This window comes from Macaca fascicularis, chromosome 7 (assembly GCF_037993035.2).
Source record: "Macaca fascicularis isolate 582-1 chromosome 7, T2T-MFA8v1.1".
NCBI lineage: Eukaryota > Metazoa > Chordata > Mammalia > Primates > Cercopithecidae > Macaca > Macaca fascicularis.
In genome coordinates this window covers 134,296,857-134,319,118 of record NC_088381.1, presented here as the reverse complement: position 1 = coordinate 134,319,118, position 22,262 = coordinate 134,296,857, and the positions used below count along the sequence as shown (strand labels likewise).

The following is a 22,262-nucleotide window of genomic DNA, read 5'->3' as shown; positions in this document are numbered from 1 at the left end:
GGGTAACTTCTAAGAATAAAGAGGCCTTCCTGAAAATATGTGCCTTTTTTCCTATCCAGTTAAGTCATCATTTTTGTGCTGCTGTTCTTGAAACTCCTGCTGCAGTGGACTGATCTTAGCTACAGCGAGGTCACAATGGCCCTAATACCACATAATCAACAAGTCTTTAAAGTAATTTCAACATCAATGGCAATTTGTTGACTGGAAATACTAACTACATCTGATCAGTTCTTGCCTTAGATCTAGCCAAATGACAAAGTTTTATTCTGAAGTCTTTGAATGAATGGGATGGAATCACATCATATCTACATTATGGAATTCCTTTTGTGTTAGAAAATGTTGGACTGTCAAAAACAACTCATCAACACCTTCTTTCATGGCAACAAACCTCTGTGAAATGCCACTATCTGTAAAGCACAGTGACAGATTCTGCAAGTAAAGAAAAGATAAAGACACAGCATCTACCTTTTGGGGGCCTCAGGAGGAAGAAGGAATACTTCTAAGAGACTTTTTTAAAAAAAAGAGGTCAAACTGGCAAATACAAGGTATGGATATAATAGAATAATATAATATATGAGCCACTGTCATTATTTTTCAGTCTCTAAAACTTGATATTACATAATGGCAGGTAAAAGAATACTGGACATGTAGCAAGAGGATTTAATTTGTGAAAGATTCATATCATCAGTATGTCCTTCCATAACCACACGCTTTCCTGAAAGATTGTATAATAATTCTAGCCCCCCTTCAGGATTTTCTGGTTCTGCTTCTATTTTCTTCTTTATTATAATCACATTTCTTTTGGACCTTAAGATATCTTGTCTTCATCTATGTCACTTATTGGAAGATAATCCAGTTATACATTTGTGTTTTTCATGCCCTTTAAACACAGTTTTAGAGCAGAATTTTTAGCGAAGGTCTCAAAGTGAGTTAAGTCATGTCAATGTCAAGTATTAACTGAACACTTCCAGCCATTTTCTAGGGGTATTCTCCAAAGTAACTTAAACCTTTTGTCTTGTGGGAAACATTAAAGGGAGAGTATTGTAATGAAAATAACACAAGATTTAGTTTATCAGACTTTGGTTTGGATCTCAGCTTCACTGTGCGTAGTGGGCTGCTTGTGAGCAAGTTACTAAATTTTCTGAGTCTTAGTTTCTGCTTTTGTAAAATTGAGAATGGTAATATTGACCTGAGAGGTTCGTTGGGAGTATGAAATGTAATATTATATACAGAGCTTGGTTCATGTTAGGTGTTCCCATTTTAGTGAGTTTGTGTTTATTTGGTTTGGGTTTAGGATTGCTTAATGCCTCAATTAAGTGGTCAGATACAGAAAGGGTGATTTATATAAGGCTAATGAAACTTAAACTTTAGAGCCCTTTATTTTCACAGACCTCTTCCAAAGGCCCTGAACCTCATTTTGTATTCATAATTTTGTATTCTCTTTTGGAAAGACAGATCTCTCCAAATTATGTGTTTTAGGGGCCCACAAAACAAAGATCTGCTTCTGGTTAGATAGGATACATAGCTCTCCTAAGTATCCTGTACATCAAAACTTCTTTGGTAGTCTCTACACATACTTCTCTTTTTTTTTGAGACAGAGTATTGCTCTGTTAGTGCACTGGCACAGTCTCAGCTCACTTCTACCTCCACCTACCGAGTTCAAGCAATTCTTGTGCCTCAGCCTCCCAAGTAGCTGGGATTACAGGTGTGCACCATCACACCCAGCTAATAATAATGTATTTTTAATAGAAATGGGGTTTCACCTTTTTAGCCAGGCTGGTCTTGAACTCCTGACCTCAAATGATCCACCTACTTCGGCCTCCCAAAATGCCTGGATTATAGGTGTGAGCCACCATGCCTGGCCTACAAATACCTTTACAACATATATATGTCACTTGTAAGTTTTGTATGATACGTGGTGTAATATGATGTTAAATTAGGACAGCCATATCAAATCATACATAATTCACATTGGTTGCCCTGGGAATTTCCATGAAAAGTTTGGATTGAATGAGGGTGAGAAAACTCCTCGCAGTTAAAAAAAAGAAACTGGCTGGATGAATTATCATTAGTAGCATTAGTAGCATCTTTGACTGCATATGTGACAGGTGGCAGCAAATAGTAGAGGACAAAAATGGCATTGATCGCTAAAGTATTGCCTCTAAATTTCATGTTGTGACACTTGGTTGGCAGAACTATGATAGAATTTTGAAACATTTAATGGGCAGGTAGCATCCCAACTTACCTTCATTTCTGTTCTTGATTATGAATGATTATGAATGATTCAAAGAGGAAGAGCACTTTTTTTTTTTTCTCAGACAGAGTTTTGTTCTTGTTGCCCAGGCTGGAGGGCAATGGTACGATCTCGGCTCACTGCAACCTCCGCCTCCCAGTTTCAAGTGATTCTCCTGCCTCAGCCTCCCAAGTAGCTGGGATTTCAGGCATGAGCCCCTATACCAGACCAACACTTGCTATTTTGATGTGCTATTTTCTATAGCCAATCAGCAGCTTTTGTTTCCTGACATTCCAAAGCCCGTTTGTTAACTTGCAATATTAATTCCTAGGAGAATATTTGCCTTGTAATAATGTGTATAGAGTTTGTAGTGAATAGCTTAGAAACCAATGAACAGTATTAGGGGATAATTGATGCATGATAATGATCCCCTGGAACAGGGGGAAGGGCACATTAAGATGTAGATGACCATTAGAAGTGGGAGGAAGGGAAATTGAATACAAATTTTTTCTGATGTAGAAAGTTAGGTCGTCTCTTGATTGAGGAGGTATAGCAGGAAACCTCAGAAGAGTAATGACATGAGATTTGGAAGAGCACCTGAGCACTGGAAAAGGAAGCCAACCAGGTAGGAATAAAAGGATTGCCAAGTAGTGCAAAGGGTCAAGGTGAATTTGGAAATTGCAGATTTGGCATGGCATGAATCAGCAGTTACACAATTTTCTCCAGCAGTACTTGGCAAACTAGAAGCAATAGTAGAGAGAACCAGATGGTTGTTTGATTCTGAGCTGGGGCTTGGCAGAATAGATAAGCAGAAGTTCAAGGGAGCACTGAGAGTGCTGGTGAGAGTATCCATCAAAAGGTTGATCATAGTGTTCAAGCTGAGCAGGGAAGAAGAGGGTGGCTAAGAGAGGGAAAAACAGACCAGGGTCTGATATTGTGGCCTGTGGGGGTGAAAGAACAAAGGTTACGGTCAAATAACATAGTTCCTATGAAATAACTCATGGAAACTCATCACTGTTTAGGTAAATTATAGGAACACTTCATAATTTTTTTCTGCAGTAAATTTTCTATCTGTTGCTTCCCGTCACAGCATAATATTCACTGAAATTCATGTGGTCTCTTAAAATAGGCCTTATAACAAACTAGTCACAATGACCTCATCCAACATTATAGCATTTGACTTTCGTATCTGTTGAGAAAACGTGTGGTTGCTCTACAATTAGAGAACTTGGAGCAATACCATTTTAGTGTTAGTTTTGCCAGTGGAAAATCAGATTAGTCTGATTAAGCCAGGTCTCCAAGAGTAGAGGCAATTATTTTCATATTAAACAAAATACAACGAAAAAGGAGATGCTTTCCTATCCTCAGCTTTGTTTGTGGCAACAAAATTACAGAATTCCTCAGGGAGAAAACATGAGGACCTTCTGGTCCTGTCTGACCCAGAGCCAGTTCAACCCTTTGGGGAATTATAAGAATTTCATTAAAATAAGGAGAGAAGGACTGGCAAAATCCTAACAGCAAGCCTTGTTGGCTCTTAAGGATCTCCCACATCTTTCTGTGCTGTTTGTTATGAATACCTTGTTGGCTCCTTCTCTTTAACTCTTGCTATAGCTATCTCAAGTCAGGCTATGCCTACATTTAGATTAAATCCAGGGAGTTGAGAAGATTGAGATAAATGTTTGGACACTTTAATTTTCTGTAATATTATTGAAGTCTTTTTGAAAGTAATTCATTCTCTCAATGTGTTCAGATACATTGCACAGTGGTCTTCAAACAGGTTTGTGAACTTTCCTCAAGACTTTTTGAGAAATGTGGAAGCAAGAATAGTTTTTAGAAAAGCTTTTCTGAGATCCTCAATTTCCACAAATATTCTTTACTAAAGTGAATCTGCCTGAGAATGTCCCTTGGCCTCTTTTCCCACCTCCCATTTTCCAATCACGCTTCATCCACTTGTTAAAAGAATGGAATACCTTTCAACCATCTGGAATCTTACTTGGGGTTAGTTTAATGCCCTAGAGGCTTTTACACATCCCTTTTACACATCTAGAGCATTAAACTAATCATATTTCAAAATGTTGATGCTGGGGTTAGAGACAGTAAATGGCTATTAATGACTGGATTACAAATTCTTTTGCAGGTTAGGTGATTTCCAATTCTTTGCTATTAACAAAATTGAAGGAAGACCTAATAAAATTGTCAGCTTCAACTTAATAAAATTAAATTTTGATGATAAATTATCTATGATTCTAGGTTTATAATTCAGAAGAAGTTCAAAGATTTGAGTAACATTGCTATAACAAAACACTTTCCTTTCCCATCTCCTTATTTGTGTAAACACTCAGTATTATATGTAAAGCAAAGCATATGAACAAAATTGATGCTTAAGCTTGTCTTATTCTAGTAATCAATAATATTCACCAGTGAATATGTGAACTAACCAGGGGACAAACCAGCCTATCCATCAAATTAATAGAAGCACTTTCCAAAAATTATTATAATTAAAAATTAGCTATGAAATCTATATAATATGTATGTTTTGGTTAATTGTATACTAATAACAATTATAATGCTAACTTAGTTCTGAAGAAATGTTAATACAGTCTTAATGTCACAAGAACTAACAACAAAATTTCAATGTACATATTTTGCAGAGAAGCATGATGGGATGTTAAAAAAGACTTTAAAGCATAAGATACATTGCATTAGAATAAATTTCTGTGGGGAAAGTGTAATGGAAACATAAGTTCAAGGAGAAAATGTAAACTTTGTAGAATAGTTTTTCATATATTTACATTTCATTGAGTATGAGTATTTAAGACTCATTGGATACATTTTAAGGTGATAGATAAGACTTATTTGAAAATATCAATATTATAATAAACCAGAAATTACATGTTTTGCAACTGTATAAAATTAGAATAAAAAAATTGAGATGGCAACTTGAATGTGACACCGTACTTAGTTTTTCAAAATTATTTTATAACACACAAGCAAAAAAAATCTGAAGACCACTGCTCTGGGACAGAGGTTTTGTCTCTGATGGGATTTAAGAATCACGTGGGAAGCCTGGAAAAGCTGCATCTCTTCTGGGTTATCCCCTAGAGATTCCTACTCTGTAGCTATGGAGAATGTGAGGTTTTAACAAGCACTCCCTAATCCCTGGTGGTTCTGATGCAGGATCTGTGGAGCTATGATTGAGAATTACTGCTTCAAGGTTTCTTCTCTGATCACAGTGTATCAGCAAACAACTGCTTACTTGAATTTTTTTTTTTTTTTTTTTTGAGTGGGAGTGGGGGCATCTGTAGAACTTACCTCCTCTGAGTCACATTTTGTGTCACACCTTCACCTTTCATTTGGGATACCCTGAGTAAGTTTTATGAAATCATTCCTGCATTTGTAAAGAAAATTATTTAAGATGTCTTTCCATGACCAGCTCTCGCCAGCTGCCACTACTGTCCACATACCATACATTTCTTTCAGAATTAGATACTAAAGAAAATGTTGCTTCTTTGGGAAAATATTGGCATGTGTTTTTCCTTAGGGACAAATCAGTAAACTGGTTTTGTTTTTATTTTCTTTTGGTATGCAGGGGATCTCAGAGCAACTTTGTGACCAGACATGTGAGTCCCAACCCGTTTATGACTTTCTAATCTAATTAATATTTTTCTTGCACCTTTTAATTAGTTTTTTCTTATTTTCATAAATCTCCTAAATCCTTTGTAGAGAAGTATAAATAAGTAAACAAATGAGCAAAAATAATTCTCTGTATATATTTTTAAGACGTATGGAATACAATAGATTGGAACAAAAAATATATTCTACTTTATGTGTGTGTGTGTGTGTGTGTATGTAAAGAAAGTTTGCTTCTGGAAGTAGAGTAGAGTAGATTTTTGAGATTTACTATTATATTTTGGGTGCAGTCAGCTAATAAGGTATATTGGGGTTTTAGGTACACATCTGGGTAAGGGGATGTGGGACAGACTAGACAGGCTTGGGGAATAGCTGGATGCCCAGGCTTCAGTTCCATCAGGGAAGAGTAGCACATAGCAAATAAGAAAAGGAAGTAGAATCTATTAATGTGGAGCAATCCAAGTCAATAGGGCTTCCTAGCCCACAGAATTCCTTTTAAAGGAGGTCCAGATCCCATAGGCTGTTGGCCATGAAGTTGCCAATATTCCTTCAAATATTCCTTAAATCTTTTAAGAGCCTTTCAAAATAATATTTGGTAGAGAGTAGAAGCTGAATCGTTGACTTGTCCTACATTTTTTGAATCCTATTATGTGTTCTAGACCTGCGTAGCCCCAAGATTACAAAGTCAAATGAGACAAACAAGACATAATTCTTGCTCTTAGGACTTTTTAGGCTTAGATCAGAATCCTGTGAGGGCTACTAGTCTCCTTTTGTAAATTAGAAAAAGATATCCCCTCTAGGCAAATCCCCTCTAAGCAAAATTAGGCAATGATTTCCCCTCTAAGGCTCCTCCTGAGGGAGCTTAGAGGAGGTATCTTCCTTACTTGATGAAGGAAGCCCCCACTTCCTTCTTAGTGAGAGTGTTCTTATCAGGTAACCACTAGCACAGCCACATGCCTGCTAGATGTCTTAAATGAGAGAAGCTGGCGAAGTGGGAGTGCTAAGTGCAAGCACTGAGCCCATTGCAACAGGGACTGTGCAGTGCTAGAGGAGGGCAGAGGCCTTGTCTACAGTGGGATGTGGGGATGGGGAATCAGCTCCAACTGAAAATGTAGAGATGTAATACTGACAGCTCCTGATGAGTTTCAAGAGAAGCTGGAAATGTGAATTTTTTGTGACTTTTGACTTTTAAATATTGTGTAGAGTAAATACATGCTTGGAGGCTGCACCTGGCCTTCAGGCTGTCATTTTGGATACTCAAGTCAAGGTAAATCTATCAGTGTTTTTCTGTGCTAAGTTTTTATTTTTTTGCAATGAAATAATTATTTTTAAAGAAGGCATTTAAATCCAGATAATTCAAGGAGTGTTTTGCTTAAATTATATGAAATGCCAATTTGATCTTATTACCTAATTTGATAGATTTAGATTCAGTATGTCAGAGAGTAAATGACAGAAGTAACACTTTTAAAATAAAATGAGAAATAAAACCCAAAAGAACAAATATTCTTGACAACTATGATTAGGCATTATAGGGGACATAGAAAAGTACTAAATAGATAAAATATAAAATTTGTAAAGGGCTGGGTTATATAATACATCTCAAATTAGATAATCTAGTCATATTCTACAGCCAAAATAAAAAGTAGTCTCCATAGTCTAAACTGAGCAAAAATTCTCTAGTTCTGCATTAGCTATTCATACAGGCTCATGTGCCACCTCTACTGAAATGATTGAACAACCTAAAGTATGCCACTGGTATAATTTTCTTAATTTAACAATAACCATCTATAATATTAGGCACTACAAAATAAAAATGACCAAATTTTGTACCCTTGCCCCATATGTTGCTTCAATAATGACATTTGTCATATTAGGCCTTTTTTCTGTATAGCAGCATTTTTCCATTTTTTATTTGCAAATAAAAAAGATATATAAGTAAATGATAATTAGGAAAATATAAAGAAGCAGAGTCTGAACAGGTACTGTATATTTTTTAAAGGCTGTGTAAGCCCTAGGTGACAACTCTGAGAATCTTCTGGCTTTATAAGCTGGTCTTTTTCCATGTAAAAAAATTTTTATTCTGAGACTTTTTTAATATACCAAATCAGACTCCCTTTCCAATTTCAGTTTGGATGCACTGTGGCAAACTTTCTGAATGTTATAAAATGAGATATCAAATGAAATACTATTTATGAGCCACAAAATCATTTTAAATAAATGAAATTTTATTACTGAGTACACATGTATTATAAACTGGTCTACAACCCAAGCAGCATTTACTAAAAATTAAATGAAGGCCATTACATTTAGTAATATATCATGACAATAAATTCCTGAATTAATATACTAACTCTAAATTTTTAAATTAAATCAGGACTAGTTACTCCTTTGTCCAAATAGTCAAAAAGCTTGATCTAAGGTGTTCATATTAATTAAAATTTTTTGGAAGTTAAATTATGATATTGATTGACATTTTAAAATATAACCGTTCCAATTTCATAAAGAAGTTTTAAAAGGTTAAATGTCTTAATGACTATGCTGGGACTTCCTTTATAAATCCACTCTTGGGCGTGTGATTGATTATGACATGCCCAAGAGAGAGGTAGATACATTCTTTTGTCTTGCCCATTGAATAGACTCATAATTAACAAATTGGATTGGAGTTGGTAGTTGCAAGTATCAACATTTTTCAGCTTGAAACTTTTTTTACATGTAGCCGACACTGTTATTTGCCTACATCAATGTTACTTCCTCTTTTGTCCATATGTCCAGTCCCAGGGTTAAAATCACAATTGATCTGAACCAACTGTGGCAATTCACATCCTCTTTGCCAGTGACGGGTCTGACAGTGGACATGGGATTCAGTCGTGGCTAGTGAAACATGAGGAGAAGCTTTTTGGGGTTTCTGGGAAAATTTTTTCATTCTCTTTAATAAAAGGAGGAAAACAATGACAAGTAAAAAGTATATTTTCTCTACAATTTCTTTTCTACTTTGGATATGGTCCTAAAAGGAGAGGAAGCTTGGAGCTACTCTAGCTGATTTGTAACAATAAGGTAGAAAGTCAATATAATTATGAAGAAACTGACCCAATACCCTGAGATGGTGGAACTGCTGAAACAACCTTTGAACCACTAATTCCAGACTTCTTTTACACGGAAAAAAAAATACATTCCTTTATTGTTTAAGCCACTGGTAGCTAGATTGTTTGTTACTTGCAGCTGAATGTATTTTTCCTGGAATACCATATAAATGCAGGTCCAGTATTGTGCCAGAGCCAGCTTACACTGGCTTGTGAGATGATTGTGCCTATCTATTTCCATTTCCACATTCAGTGACTTTAAATCATCTGTGGTGAATAGTCGCACTCTGGAACTAAGCCAAAGATACATATCCAAGCTGTTTTCATCAGAGAGCTTGTTGTTAAAAACATTTATCAGCATCACACCACTAGGTGACTTACATTAACTTCTACAGATAATGTCGTAGCAACTACTATGCTAGCTATCATCTTTTAAAGTGCATTTTTAATGGTAAATGGGTAATAAGTTATATCAAGACATTTTTAATTTGTGGAATTTTAGAACCAGAGGACACTTTAGTAAATTTAAAAACCAAAATTAAATACTGGGTGATTTTAAAACTAATCTAACATTATATAACTAGTTAATAGCAGAGTTGAGTCTAGAATTTGACTCTTTATTCCCATTTTGGTGATTTTTCCAGTATACCATATAGTTATTATATTATTTATACAATAATAATAATTCTTTGAGTGCCAACATCTATCTTCAAATCAAAGTAGTAAGTTAGCGAGATACTAAATTTCCGTATAAATAGCCTAGTTTTGATGATGCATATAACATTTAATTATATATTGTAAGTTTTGGTCTATTCAGCAAAGATACAGACCTTGAAGAAGGCTGACATATGGAAACTTAGCATGAGATTACAAACTGCCAAGAACCTTCAATTATCATTACTCACAGTACATCCCAATAAGTAACTGGATGATTAGAATTGAGTTTGGATTCCCCAAGTACACCAGAGATACTCGCACAGAGGGGAAACTGATGCCCACATCAATTTTCCAAAGACTAAAGGACTGTCAGTTGAAGTCTGAGCTCCTCTGCTGAAGTGAAGATAGACAATCTTGAAAGATAGAAACTGCATTGTGAGATGAAATGAATTTTTAAAGGATCTAGACTAGACTCTTAGGACAATGTGAGGCAAGATTCTAACAACTTTGGTTTGAAATAGCTAACCATATTTGCCAACAATGATCAGATATTAGAGACACTCAATACAAGTTAGAGTTCTTTTGGGAGTTTCACAATGATAGTGAGAATAAAAATTGGTTAATTTCTAGAACACAATCAGACAACGTATTGCATATCAGGAACCTTAAAAATAAAGATTTTGTAAAATTTTGTTGTGTTGATTGTGGGATGATTTGTATAAGGGAGTTCATTATATTAGTCTCTGTTTTGGAGAACAGTTAAATCTTTCACAAAATTTAAAGAAATATTGATAATATTTGGCTCAGGAATTCTAAGTTTTTTGTGATTCATTTTAACAAAAGAGTATAGATGAAAAGATTAGTGAACATTATAGAGTGGTGAAAATTAGAAACAATCTAAATTTCTAACAACAGGGAGATGGATGAATAAATTATGATATATCCATACAATGAAAAGCAGTAGAGTCATTAAAATAATATTCAGAAGGATACTTAATAAAAAGAGAAAATACTCAAAGTACGTCAAGTAAACAATACAGAACAGTATAGTCTGTATGTGTGTATATATGTGCATGTTTAGTAGATAAAGAAAATGCATTAAAATCGAAATGTTCTTCATGATTATATTATTCCTCTATTTCTGAGTTTTCCAAGTTTTTTATAATGAGCATATATAAGCTTTTTAAGTTAAAAATAACTTTTCTTATTATAAAGTCAATACATGCTAATTTTAAAAGTAGAAGGTACAGGAAAAAAAGAAGAACGTATTTAAACACCTATATTTCAAAAAATATATAAAATTAAAACACAGGAACAAAAATCCTTCAAGTCACTTGGAGGTAATTCTGACAATAAAGGGCATCTGTCTCCATCAGCACCGAAGTCTAGAAAGGAAAACCATGCTCCTAAAGTACATACTCTCTGAATCAAGAACAAAGTGGACTGAATAACAATGATGTCAAGGATGAGAAGAGAGATTCATTGACTGGATATTGGTTAGAGTTAAGGCGTTGAGAAATGAGAGTGAATGTTTTCAGGAGCAGCTGCCATCTGTGTGAAGCCTACTGAGAGAGACAGTAATGGGAAAAGGACTTAAACAATTCTTGCTGTGTACAGAATGTACTATTCTCTTTGGAGTTGTCAAGAAACGAAGTCAAAATATAAAAGTGAGAACAGGGTTGTACTAATAAATACTCTATGACTCCTCAGATTTGTGTCTTTGAGTATGAGAGTGTACTGAGAGTGAGTTAAGTGAAGCTCAACCCAATTTACTTGAGTTATACCATGATCCCCAAACTTAATACCTTGGTTGTCCCATATTTGTAGTTACGTGGCTCTAGAAATCTGACCAACTTTCTCACATGATCTGAAAAGCCCTAGTTAGAGCAGTGGTTGTCAACTTTTTTTTCCCTTTAGCAACATGTAGGACAGATGACACTGTCATATTGAATACATACCCATGGTACACTGAGGGTTCTGAGGGTTGGGACTTATCTCTAACTCCAGTGCTTTCTCTCCAAATTAAGAAAGCGAGTCTAAGAGTGTAGTGTTATCACAAAGAAACCCTTGACTATACTTCGATCTAGAAAAAACTTTGACTTAGAAAAAACTATTTTAAAATTTATATGAAACCAAGAAAGAGCACATATAGCCAAGACAATGATAAACAAAAAGAACAAAGCTGGAGGCATCGCACTACCCGACTTCAAACTATACTACAAAGGTAGACCACATACCTGCAGCCATCAGATCTTCAACAAACCTGCTTGCTTTGAAGGGCAGATGGGGTCCTGGGTCAAAACTGAGTGAGTGTTCCAAGGTGAGTGGAATGATTTCCAAGGTGAGTGGAATTCCAAGGTGGGTGGAATGATTTGGGAAAGATGCTAATGCTTCTTTGTATTTGTAGTACCTAGTAGAGTTCTTGGCATTTGCAGATAATTAAATTTGTTTGTTAAAAGCATGTGCGATTATCTGAGGATATTAGGAGTGAGAATGCAAGCCAGGTGTTTTGCATGTTTTGCATGTTAAAGCAGTTTCTGGGGTTTATAATATGGTTTGATTATCCTGGCTGAATGAAAATGTAAGAGAAAATGTGATTCAGAATATAAATTACTCAGTTCTTTCTTATCCCTGGTGGCAAGGCATATCCCCCAAGTTTGCTGATTTGGAAAATCCTTAATTTTGCAAGCACTGAATTCCCTTGCTTGCTATTTATCAGCATTCTGCAGACAACTCTTGTTCCTTCTCTATCCTTAGCCCCTTTTTTGTTTTTCTTGTTAAAAGATCTATTTAAAATATCAGTTCAGTAGCCCAACTATTTCAAAATCTCATTTCGTCTCATTTGTCATTTATTACTGGGCCTATTTTCTCTTTGGTGTTTCTTATCCCCCAGATATATTTGAGGAAACTCTTTTAAATCCCTGGGACTATTGCATCACTGGTTCCTTTTACTGAAAAAAAATCAGACTCAAACTTTAATCACTATATATTACCCCCACTTTTCAATTTCAAGTATTTTTTTTTCTTATAAATCTGGAACTTTGAAAAATCCCTAGTGAGTCCAGGCTGAATAAAACATACGGTTTGAGAAATTTATCAGATGAATTATAACGTATTACTATTTACCTCTAGGTTATTTGAGGATAGTCTGGTCTTTTTTTAATCTAACAATTTTCCATACCTTCTATTATTAGGGTACATAAAGATGCAGGTTGTTTTGTAGATATTTCATATTTTCCCCTAATTTTGATTTGCTTTTGGTTTCTTAATTTTTAAAAATAGGCTTATCTGGAACCCAGTTTTAATAAATCCTACCTTCTAAACATGTCTCTTGCTAGTGTTCAATTTCAAGGGCCATTCTCCTTTTGCTTTTCAATATTCATTAGGTGCTATTAAATAGCAGACCCAAAAAAAGTAAGCATTTGCCTTCAGAAGAATAGTAGAAAGAACATTAGGTTCAGAGTCAGGAGTCCACTCTTAAGCTTTCTGCCTCACACTTTATTTTTTTGGATTCAGGCTTTGCCTATCCCTCTTTCCCCATCTAGAATCAATCATCTCTCTTCTCTTATTATCTAATACTGAGAAAAAATTCATAGGAAATTTTGCAAAGCACTATGAATGCCTGTGAAAAAGGGCATTATGTAAATGTCCAGTATTATTATGCTGGAATTTTGCCATTACTCTGTATGCAAAAGGATAAGATTTAGAATAATATTAGCTCCTTTCAACCTCCAGTCCAAGGATGTTCAGTTACCAAATACTAGGAGAATTATATTTTAATTCTTATTTGGTAGGCCACAGCAAAGCTCCAAGACACACTAGATTTATGCTATGATTTTTTAATGATGATTAGTGTCATTATTATGTTTACCCTCTTGGGAGAGGCATGGCAATGGAGGGAATTGAGGGCAGGATGTTCTGTTTTTGCTTATTTTGCTTTGGTAAGGGAAAAGGCAATGCAAGAAAGGGTCCTGACTGAGGTCTAAATGGTCCAAATAGCTCAGTTTCTATGTGAAAGGGGGGAAAAAGATGGCAAAGATGTCGCATAATACAAATGAAATTTGTATAAATACTGACACTATTGTGAAGCCCCAAAATTTGATACAGGTCTCAGTTAATTTAGAAAGTTTATTTTGTCAAAGTTGAGGACACGTGCTCGTGACACAGCCTCAGGAGGTCCTGACTACGTGTGCCCAAGGTGATCAGAGCACAGTTTGGTTTATATATTTTAGGGAGACATGAGATGTCAATCAACATATATAAAATAAACATTGGTTCGATCTGGAAAGGCAGGATAACTTGAAGCAGGCAGGTGGCTTCTGGGTCATAAGTAGAAAAGAGATAAATTGTTGTATTCTTTGGAGTTTCTATTAGCCTCTCCAAAGGAGGCAATCAGATATGCATTTATCTCAGTGAGCAGAGGGGTGACTTTGAATAGAATGGGAGGCAGGATTGCTCTAAGCAGTCCCAGCTTGACTTTTCCCTTTAGCTTAGTGATTTTGGGGGCCCAAGATATTTTCCTTTCAAATTTCTCTCCCCTGCTTTTTGTAAAATCTTTTGGAGAAAGCATTTTAGGAGCAAATGAGCCCCTGGTCCCACGTTTTGTCTGATCTCTCATGGCTAGGATGATTTGTTCCTAGACAGGTAAGTCCCAAGTTACTAGGACAGTTTTGTTAGAAGGTTGTAAACTCTCATGTCCTATGAAGAGAAAATAGGGGGAGGAAGGGAGATAAACAACAACCACAAAAAGAACAATTCTGGAAAATCTATATAGGCCACATTACTCTGAAGTCCAAACACTGGCAGGCAGGCATGAAAGTGGTTTATGGATGTAAATAGATTGCTGTTATTTTTTTCTGAAGAGGGAAAACAATTGAAAACATTATTTTGAAAGCTTGTAGCCAAGAAAAATTAGAATTCGGTCCAAACTGTAGAAAATAATAAAATTGAGAAACATTAGGCAAGACTAGAATCTAAGAAGTGTATCTTGGTTTTGAAACATAAATTTTCTCTCTCCAGTTTCCCATTTTTACTAATGACAAAACATGATAAGACTGGTATGCTTTATTTTACTTGGCCTAATTCTTTGCATACAGTACAGCAAGAATAAATATTTTTTACTTAGTCTTTTGAATTGGCTTTGAGGGAACTCTGTTCCATAGAAGGAATCTCAGATAAGACTTTTTTAAAGCTGAGACCAGCCATGGATTTGTGCCATCAAATACCTATGAGTTGGGTGATCCTTTCCTCTTGAGGTCCCAAGATAAACTTGGAGCTCCTGGGCCTGCCAGAAAGTGACATTATTTACTTAGCACGGGTCAGGAACCCTGTACAGGGAAGTTATGAGGCCAGTTTCCCCAAGGGGCTTTATTGGCTCCATAAGTCAAGTTTGATTCCTTAAAGGAAAGCACACCGTTCCAGTCAAAACCTCGGTAAAATAACCAGTTTCTCCAATTGTGTCCTGTTGCAAAATGAAAACAGATTCTTTTTGCACTTATGCAAATAACTGTATTGCGTAAGTTAAGAATACTCACAAATAGTTTCCAAATTCTGGAGAAATCAAGTAGAGAGAAAAAAATATGCTCCAAATTTTGTTCATGTGAGTATACAAAATTGTTAAAAGCTGTCAATAGCTCAAAAGAAGATTCCTTGACTCTGAAAAAAGAAAAGATCAGCAATGTTTAAAGCAAAAAGTCAAAAATAACCTTAATTTTTAAAAAAGTAATCTGAGTTATTTCCTAAGCAAACAGAACTTAAATAATAATATGACAACTTGATCATATAAAAGATTTTTTTAATAAATCCTCTTATTGTGACTTACACAGACCATTCTTGATATTCTTGGACATTCTGGTTTGTCCTGAACATCCTTCTTTCTTAAACAACCAGTCATTTTACTCTAGGACTAAATTTGCAATACAAGATTCTTTCTCATGAAATTATTTCCCTTTAAGCTTTCTTACCAAAAAAGAACTCTTTATTTTTATAACTTTCTTTAGTAATCTCTTTTTCTTCTTGGTTCCTTTTACCTTGTTTTATACATGACCTTCAAGCTTTAAATTAGACAAAAATTGTTCACCATTTTTTAAAAGGATACACTTTTTAAATGTTTTCCTACAAATGTATTTTTGTTGGAAAATATCCAAATAATGAAATATCTATTATTTAATTTAATATAACCTTAGTTTCTAAGTTACGATGAGTTTACAAGTATTTATCCTATTACATTTACCTAATTATTTATTTTAATAGTTTAGATTATTTATAAAAACTGTAATTGTCATTATTTAAAGTTACGGAGCTGCCATTTTAAAATTATAACTGAGACAGTGAAAAAGATTTGACCTAACTGACTCCATCTTGCTTCTATCCTCCAAGCTATCCTTGTTCATTCCTGGGCATAGGCCAAACTAACTTTGGGAGGAACTTAGTTTATAGTTTAGCTTTGAAACAAAGATGATAACCGTCCTTTCCCAAAACAGACCTTACTGCCTATGGACTAGACCACCTAAAGCCACAAGATGAGAAGTTATGGTAATCTCACTAAATTCAAGATGTAACTATTTTTACTAAACCAATATCAATGTCTTATTTATTAAAGATTACACAAGCAAAGATTATTCTGTCTTGGGCTGGATTTATAGTTTTGTAACCCCTATGCCAAATTTTTACAATTTATAGTATTTGGCAGGGATAAGTATGAAATTGTTTGATTAATAATTGTGAACAAAAATGTATGCTGGCAATTCTTAAGACATTTCTAATATTATTTTACCAATAATTTTATAGCTAACTTATTTATTAAAGATTTTACTTAAGTTATATAAACTTGAAAACCCATTTGGCTAGTCTTTTGTTTTTTTCCTGATAAGGCATTTGATTCAAGCACTTTTATTTTCTCAAGCCAATTAATTAGAGCTCTTTTATTTATTTTTGGTAGTGAAATATTGTGTACACAATACATAGACATAGTAGGCATGCCAATATAAGTATATCTTAGAGATTTAGAAAACTCTTTTTTCTCTTATCTTAGACTTTCAGATCTTGATAACCTGTTTCACAACTCTAAGCAGTTGTCAGCTAAATAGCCTTAAATTTTCATATTAAAGGAAACAACTCAGAAGAAAATCAAATAGCAAAATTTACATCATAAAGTACATAGAGAAAAAGTCTAGTGGTGCTAGAGGGAGATTAAAGATGGACGCTAAATCAAACAAAATTGTGAAAATCGATCATAGCATTGTATAAGAACACCAATTTTATTTAGATAGGGACTACCTATCTTTTAACTGGATCTCTGAGCTCTGGGAAGAGCCCACACTGAATCCTGGGTCTCCACAAAGTGAGAATTACAAGATTGGACCATGTGATGCTTTTACAGTACACTTAATTTTTTTTTAAACAAAGACATTTCTAAGTGTCTAAACCACACTCTCCCTTAAAAACCCAAGAGTAATCTCTGTCGCAATAACTATTTTAGTCAAAATTTAAAAAGATAACACAATACAAAAGTAAGTAATTTAAGAGCTGAGACGAACTTATCTGTTCGCATTCTTGGGGTTCCATAAGGAAAAAAATGTTTCTCCCCCAAAGAGAGTCTGGTGCCTTCTTCATTTTCTTTAAGGAACCCCAGGTTATTATAATCTATTTTAGGTTCTCCATGCAGCAGAGGGTGCAAGAGAAGGAAGAGACAGCAGGAGTAAATGAAGAAAACAGAATTCAGTCAACTGAGAAGAAAAATACTTTTGCTCAAGGAAAAAAAAAAAAAAAAAAAAAAAAGGTCCTAGAATAAAACCAAAAACAAAACTATGAAAGCCTGTTAAACACAAACACACACATATGCACACACACACATATCACACATATGCACACATACACACACACATCTTGGATGTTAGCTTTTAATTAAGTTGACTTTTAACCGCTGAGCTCCTTTAAAAAAAAATCTTTTAAAATCTCATTACCATATTCCAGCTAGGAAAAATTGCTGCTATTTCAGAAGTATAGCCATTGCTCTTTCAGTTTGGTCTGGCTAGCAAAAAAGTGGCCTTGTTATGTACATAAAGACCCTTAGTAGTCAAAATTAAAAATATTTTCTCTTTTTCTTTTTCCTTTTGCTGGCTATTTTTCTCCCCCTACCACACCACCTTTGTGTGTGTGTGTATGTATGTGGAAAGTTAGCCACTTCAGAGGCCTTGTTCCCCATAATGTGGAACTTCCTTTGGCTTTAATCAAGTCGGATAGAGTTGATCAAACCCAATGGGGAAAAGACCGAAACAACAACAAAAACAGAAACAACAAAAAACAGTTAAGCAAAACAAAAGATCGCACAACTTATATGATTACTGAGCGCTCTAATGGTAAGGAGAAATTAAGACCACCTGATTGTTAACTTTAGCCAAGACAAAACCCCAATTCAGCTACTTACCTAGAGATGGGTCTCAGGCTGAAGATGGCTCTCTGTCGTCCTAGAAGCAGGAAAAGTCCTCTCATCTTCCCTGTTGGAAGTGAGCTCAAACTCCATGAAGGAGTTACCTACCTTCCATCGTCATGGAAGCAGGAAAACTTGTCTTCCTTGTTGGAAGCAAGTAGAACTTTAAAAAAAAAAAAGGTTGGGAGGAAGTTGTACAGCAAAATAAACTTTAGATCTCAACCATATTTTGGGAGATCAGGGATTCTCTGGAGGGGGTGCTCCCTTACCTCAGCAAATTGTGCTGTTGGTTTGAGCCATAAAGTTAGCTCATGCTGGTACCAAGCACCAATAGATTTGCCAAAGGTCAGGGGCACTTCCACTCAGAATCCCTACATGGTTACCAAAATGTAAACCCCCAAAATCTGAGACAGGTCTCAGTTAATTTAGAAAGTGTATTTTGCCAAGGTTGAGGATGCATGCCCATGGCACAGCCTCAGGAGGGCCTGATGACATATGCCCAAGGTGCACAGGTTGGTTTTACACATTTTAGGGATACATGAGACATCAATCAACATATGTAAGATGAACATTGGTTCAATCTGGAAAAACAGGACAACTCCAAGTGGGGAGGGAACTTCCAGGTCATAGGTGGATAAGAGACAAATGATTGCATTCTTTTGAGTTTCTGATTAGCCTCTCCAAAGGTGGCAGTCAGATATGCATTTATCTCAGTGAGCAGAGGGGTGACTTTGAATAGAATGGGAGGCAGGTTTGCCCTAAGCAGTTCCCAGCTTGACTTTTCCCTTTAGCTTAGTGATTTTGGGAGCCCAAGATATTTTCCTTTCACACTATGTGGAATATAAGGATATATACTGCCTCCAGAGTCACTAGAAGGTACAAGGCAGTACTAAACACTCCCAGATGTAAAAAAGTCAGCATCCTTCACTGAGCAATTTAAGGGTACGTGAAAGCCCAGTCAGCCTCAACGTACCTCCTGCTTCCTCAATGCCATAATCTGCTATCTCCACCATCAGACCCACTCCATTAAATTGCATTTGCAGTTAATTATTCTATTCAGAGCCCCTGCGTAAGACTAGGAGCTCCTGCGTAAGAGCTAGGTGCTTATGATTAATGCAACCAGCAACTAACTTGCTGTAAGTATTGATTGATTCTCACACCTTGTAGAAAAGATGACTTTTAGATGAGATCTTGAAGGATGAGCAGAGGTCAAAAAGTCAAGTACCCTGTGCAATTAACATAAACATATGAAGTAGACTAGATACAACGCAATAGGAGCCTAGCTGCTTTTGTTAACTGGGTAAGAGTAGTATCTACCTCATTACTTGCTACAGGCCCAATATAAATATATCTAGGGCCAAACAAAATATATCTAGGGCCATATAGAAATCCTTGGATACCAGCTTGAGATCCCTAATTTAAATACATGGAGGAAGGATAGTAAGGTATTTCCAACTGAAGGAGTAATATGCAAATAAAAAAGTAACCATGACTTGCATGTTACCTATGAGAACTCTATTGGCTTTGATTAATGTATAACAGGGATTGTCAATATTTCAGAAGCATGGGTACAAGAAGTGACCACTCTTCTTTTGAAGAGATAGAGACTGGTAGGGTAAGATCTCATAACTTAGAGTGAGCAGAGGGCTTCTTTATGGCTCAAGGTTCAAAAATATTTCCCATAAATATTTCGCTATTAATGCTAATATATTCTTTAAAATGCAGATGTCAATCAGAAAAATTCAAATCAGATCACCTTGTATAACCTAGCTGAGACTAACCCCAAAGAGGGAATCGAAAATTACATGGGGGAGGGAAAGGGAGAAATTTAGAGCTTAAGGCTTGGGTAGAAGTCAGAACTGTAGGTGGATGTGAGTGCTCTGGCAAGCTGAAGGCAGTTGAGGAAGCCTGGAGGTAGTGGGGGTGGATACTGCAGGAGAGGGAGGAGGCAGGCTTTGCCTACTGTGCAGTTTTGCCTAGGGCAGCTAATTGCTTGTGCCCAGGAAATTGCCTCGGAAGCCTTGGGCAATATGCGGTAACTTTTCCCTGATGCCTAGTTTATCAGGTTAAGTTGAAATTTGGTGGGGAGAAGGGGGAGAATGATGAGCTGAAAGAATTCCTGAGCTGAAAGAAACTTTAAAGGTCACTAACTTTTTTCAACAAAGTACCTCCAATGATAAGAGAGGGAACTTGAACCTCTAGGAATCTGGGGACTTAGCTCAAAGTAACCCACCACAAGTGGGAATATCTTTGAAATCTCTTGGTTTATCTTAAAACTTTGTATAAAGTTTGCATTGATTCAACATCACCATGTTTGTTTTAATATAATAAGACTTTAAATTACTACACCCAACTGACCAATCTCTAAATAAAACTGTCTAAGGCCCTACCCATGATATGTCAAATTGCTTGGCCAAGACCTTTAGCTAGTAAGGGCCAAGATAGAATACGAATTCAGGGTCTGGTACGGTGGCTCACGCCTGTAATCCCTGCACTTTGGGAGGCCGAGGCGGGTGGATCCCCTGCGGTCAGGAGTTCGAGACCAACCTGGCCAACATGGCAAAACCCCATCTCTACTAAAAATACAAAAATTAGCCGGTCGTGGTGGCAGGCGCTTGTAATCCCAGCTACTCCAGTGGCTGAGACAGGAGAATCACTTGAACCCAGGAGACAGAGGTTGCAGTGAGCCCAGATCGCACCATTGCACTCCAGCTTGGGTGACAGAGAAAGACTCCGTCTCAAAAAAAAAAAAAAAAAAAAAGAATTCAGGTCTCCTGACCACAATGCCATATCTGTTATGTACCAATGGAGATGAATAACAGTGCAAGATGGTGAGGACTGTGTCTGGGGAGAAGGGTAAAAAAGGGAAAGTGGAAGGGGTCTTCACTTTATAATTTTTCTTTAGGATTGACTCTGGTGTGAAGATTATATAAAGTGAGGGAAGGGATCTAGCATTCATTACTATGTGCCTACACTTTGTACCAGACACATTATCTTTATTATCTCTCTTAATTTTCATAGCAACTGTGGAATAAGTTGTCACCATGATACAGTACAGGATGAACAAATTCTGAGATTAACAAATCTGCCTATGGCTGCTCTACTGGTAAGAGGTAGAGTTAGGATTTGAATCCAGAAATGTCTGACTAAGCCACACTGTCTGTTTTCCACAGATGTTTATTAAACACACGCTATATGCAAAGTACTATACTAGGTGCTTTAAGTGTATGAATAAATAAATAAGCTGATTAGGGAAATAAACAATGAGCTCTGACTGTCTTGTTCTTGGAGTCTATAGCCTGAAGAAGGAACTCTGTAATTAATTAGCTGGTCATCTTAGCTATTTATCTAATGCCCCAATCTGATAAAGAAGTGAATTAGATCACTCACAACCACAAAAATTAGAAGATATTTTCAGTGTTCATAAAATCTTTTTTAAAAATCAAAGGATGCACCACACATGGCCAAAGCCCTTTTTATTAATACTTTATAGCTTTGCATGGCATATGGAACAATGTTCCCAAACTGTCCTAAGTTATTAATAGGTTCAGCAAAACCAAAACCAAAAACCTGGTGTTAGCAATATTTTCTTCAAAAGTGCATTAAAAATATAAATGTCAGAAAAATACTAAGCACATTTCTCTTGTTCTTATTATGTAAAAGTCTGTCTTTAAGGAATGGTGGGCAATCTTAAGACAAAAGAAGTTGTATATGTTACCTGAAGGATGAATGACTGGTACTCAGTTTGTTAGTCAATGCAGAGTCAGGTTTTACCATTTTACCAACTTATTCTAAACTTTAGTGTATGTCAACTATTCAGTGATCTTCAGCCTTTCTTATGCATATTTGTGATATGGATAAAATTTTGATCGTTTTAAGGCAGTTTCCTTGAAACTGTTTCTACTGTTTACTTTAATCTACATGCCTATTTCATGGGTTCATATTGATCTTTCATCACTACTTTATAGTGCATTTTGAGGGCAAACAGTTTTGGGAAATACTGATCTAGAAATTGTTGCTGCCAAGTTGGTACCAGGCATTGATTGCCAGTTTCTCAAAAGAGATACTAATCTTGATTTCGCTTCTTACTTTTTGAACTTTTGTTACATGTTAGATGGATATGTAGTGTCCAATGTGCATATATCTACAACGTTAACAGCACATAGATTTAATGCACATAGATGCACTTTTCTTATATACTTGATAACAAGAAATATTTAACAAGAGTAGT

At 35.8% G+C, this 22,262-nt stretch overlaps 1 long non-coding RNA gene across 2 annotated transcripts in view; it reads left to right on the top strand.

Moving 5' to 3' along the window:
• The window catches only part of LOC135971605 (uncharacterized), a 70,438-nt gene that overhangs the window by 22,958 nt on the left and 25,218 nt on the right, over window positions 1-22,262 (top strand). The window contains exon 3 of one of the 2 annotated variants that reach the window (XR_012415886.1): window positions 5,823-5,853. This is a non-coding gene — a long non-coding RNA (uncharacterized lncRNA). Of the gene's footprint in view, window positions 1-5,822; window positions 7,506-22,262 lie in introns of those variants that run through there. The other variant, XR_012415885.1, reaches the window with a different exon arrangement.